Below are 4,035 nucleotides of genomic sequence, written 5' to 3'. Positions count from 1 at the left end.
TCCCTATTGCATTTTGTGGTTTCCTTGAAAATATCTAAAAACCCATCACAGAGAAAAGTTTGTTCTTCAAAGACTTATGTTCTACCACATTAAGGGAAGAAAACCTATTTCAAATGAATCGGAACATTCCTGCAATAAGTAATAAGCTGGAAAGGATTTTTCCATGTGGTTTCTTTGATGTAATGAAACACCTTCCAATTCTCCTTGTACACGAGGCACGACTTGGAGGGCCGGTTCAATGCAGGTGGATGTATCCATTCGAGAAGTAATGATCAAATCTTGATTCATTCTTGTAATTTTCTTTAACGTTATCGTCTAATATGACAATGTGCAGGACTATCGGCAAGTGTAAACGATTTGTTAAACAGAGAAATAGGATTGAAGGATCCATATGCGAAGCCTATCTTGCAAAGGAAACTGCCAATTTTTGTTCTTACTACTTCGACAGTCATGTGCCATGTGCTAGAAATAGGCCCAATCGGCACAATATCGTGATTTAGAATGATCCATTATATCTACCAATGTCCATATTCAATCAACCAGGACGAGGTTCTAAAGATCGATCAAAAAGGGGCCTAAGTAGTATGGAGTACAAATCAGCTTCAAATCATGTGTTGCTAAATTGTCCGGAAGTTCAACCCTTTCTTAAGTAAGTGTTGACGTAAGATTAATTTACATGGACTGCTATTTAATTCGGTTGATGCAACTAACACAATTTTCAATGTGTCGCTCAGTGACTTCTTGAGTCAATTTGGCCATGATGCTGTATATTCTACATTTGAGGCATGGTTTAAATAGTGTGTAAGTGCATCTTACATACTTTCTCACGTGTGAATATATATACTAGATCACTTGTGAATATACTTGCTCACTTGTGATTTATTTAACACTACATGTATGTCAATAATCCAAACAACGGTGTTAATCAATATTTGGAAGATATATCTTGGGGACTGATCTCGCCCAAATCACACCTCAGTTTGGGGTTGTGAAGTGGTTGATTGCAATAATAATACCCAACTAGAAGTCGAGATCGAATCCACATGGAGCGTAGATGAGATTAGGTATATATTCGGACTAAGCACGTAAAGTGTCTAAGATGCACTTCCACAAACTGTGTTTTGATTATACTTCTAAATTATGCTACAATTTGTAAATGTAAAGCTAGAGAAAAATATTTTTGGTGTTGTTTTTCAAGTATGTAAAAGATCTAGGGCTGTGACTTCTACCTAGGTATTTGCCTAACGGGTTGTGGTCTTTAGAGCGGGTTTTATTGGTCGGGGTGTATTATAGCAATCAACACGCAATTACCCACTCAATACCTCTCGGTAATAGAGTGGTTTTGCCCAATTTGGTTTTCTCAAGTCCAAATGGGTAATGCACAAAACAATTGATAGATGCTCAAGTCGGGATTTTACTATCTCTAGATTCAACCCTTTAATTGAGACTATCAATTTCTTGAGTTCATCCCAAATTTTTGTTAGCCAAGTTTTCCTAGACTAAGTCTCTCTTTCTCAAGTAGAGACTAAGTCAAATAGGCTTGAATCAATATTTGCAACTATTAATTCTACAATTATATCAAGAACTAGGCTAAATATTACACACCCAACCATAAATAATCCCTAAATCAAACACCCATTAGGTACCCACACTAGGGTTGGATCACAACCCTAGCTAGAAAAGTTAGCTACTCATAGTGGGTGATGAAGAAAATGAAGAAGAAAAGATGATTAAACTCATATTTAATGATAAATAGATGAAAATCCAATGTAAAATTGAAAGCTATGATAAAGTTTCCTAAAACAGTAAAGAAAAACGGCTACCAGCTTTCAGATATTCAAAAACTTGACCTAATTTCATGAAAGTAGTCTATTTATACAAAGCTGAAATTTTCGGACAAAATTGTCCTTTAGGAGGTTCTGCGGACGCACAATTCTGTGTGCGATCCGCACTTTTCTTCAGCTCTTGACATGAGTGGATTCTGCGGCCACACAATTCTGGATTGCGGCCGCATCTCTTGAGTTTTGCAGTCCGCATAATTCTGGGTGCGACCGCATATTTGATTTCTACGGCCGCACAATTATAGTGCGGTCCACAGTTCTTGTTGGGCTTGAATTTGACACTCTTTGAACTTTGACTTCTGTGGCCGCACAATTATTGTGCGGTCCGCACTTTACACTGAAGCTCTGTTGAATTTTCTTCTTGTTCTACGGCCGCAGACAAAATTTTGTTGTCCTCACTTTAGCCCTTTTTGCTTGATTTTTGTCCTATTTCAAAATCACTCCTTCTTGAGTTGAATTTCATCACTTTGGCTTATTTTCCAATACTCCTGCAAGTAAGCATATTTCATCAGTTTTCGAGAATACCTTTAAGCTTTTTTGAACTAAAACGAAAGTCAAAAGGCGCAAATAAGTAGTCAAAATCCCCACTTATCAGGGACCTGCACCTACGGTTACAACTATGTCTAAGTATTTTGTGAATAGTTACAAATTTCACACCGAGAAATGCTCTAAGTATAAAAAAAAGCAATAACAGTGGGGTGCGTATCAAAGGTGGTGAAGGCAACCAGGTTGGGGAGAATGATTATTATGGTGTGATCAAAGAGATTCAAGAATTATCATATTCAGGTTGGCCAAATAAGAAGATCATACTTTTCCGATGCAAGTGGTTTGACCTAACACCTAGAAAAGGTATAAATATACACTCACAGTACAACATAATTGAGGTTAATAAAAAGAGAGATATGATCACTATGATCCTTTATAATTGCAGAAAAAGTTAGGTAAGTGTATATGCTCAATATCCATTGCGAAGGGATAAGGCTGATTGGTTGGTTGTAATCAAAACTAAGCCTGTTGGTAGGCGGGAAGTTGAGAATATGCTATATGTTGCTTACCAAAATGATACCTCAAGTGTTAACCAAATGGTGGATGATCAGTTAGAAAATGACTTGGAGCATCCTCAACGCATATTAGAAGAAGTTGATATGGAGGAAATAACAATCATAGAAAATGAGGACGAAGAATTAGCTGATGAAAATGAAAAAAGTGAAGAGGAAGAATTTTCGGACGAGGAAGGATACTTCGAAGATGACTAGCGAGTTAGTTTTTTCAAGCGCTCTCAGCTTATATAGATTTATATTCTCAGTTCTAATATTTTCTTTAATTTATGCATATGATCGGTATGGGTCGAGAAAGGTCTAGGAAGGATAAGAGGCCTATTGATCATGAGGATGGTGCTACACCCTCGCTTCCTTCCACTCATACTTGCATCCCTCCGCTGTTGATGGCCGTCAACAGTCTTCTAGGCACACATCTTTTCCACCACATCCATCTACTCATCAGACTACCTACCATTCGCCCTCCCAGCAGTATTCTTACCATTATCCACCACAGGGCTATACCCTGCTTCCTCGACATGATCCTATATATAGTTACATGGGTCCATCGAGTCAGCAGTCACAGGGCCATGTGGTGATACGCCCGTCATCTGCTCCATTTGCTTCACCACCAGCTGGATCGCATCCATCTAGATTTCAGCCACCCAGATCGCAACAGTGGTCTGGATCGCAGCAGGGGTCTAGATCGCATCCATCTTCATCAGCGACCTCGTCCCCCTCTCCACCGAGTTCGTCTCTTAGCATTTCTAGACTTCACCTCCGGGATAGTAGCGCTGAGCCAAATGCCTCCCCTTCTAAGCACGCTTCAGATTCCTCGGAGGATGATGATCCAGAGGAAGTGCGGTATGATCGTTATCATAGGATGATCATCAGGCCTGAGGGTAATGGGCAAGATTTATTTATTACTTCTTTGTTTTTGCTGAATTATAATAGCTAGTCTTGTTTATATAATGTAATTGCTATGTTGCAGGTTCATACCTAGTCATCATACTACAAAGATAATTACTGAAGCTCTTGGCCGGTTACATGATGCACCTTATGCGACTTGGAGTGAATTTCCACTGGAGCTCGTGAAGCAATTTTCAATCAATTTAAGGTTTTAATACAATTCTTATCTATTTAAGCATTATATTAAT

This window comes from Nicotiana tomentosiformis, chromosome 3 (genome assembly GCF_000390325.3).
Source record: "Nicotiana tomentosiformis chromosome 3, ASM39032v3, whole genome shotgun sequence".
In the NCBI taxonomy this organism is placed as follows: domain Eukaryota; kingdom Viridiplantae; phylum Streptophyta; class Magnoliopsida; order Solanales; family Solanaceae; genus Nicotiana; species Nicotiana tomentosiformis.
The sequence above is the reverse complement of the archived record's forward strand: the minus strand, read 5'-3'. Positions refer to the sequence as shown.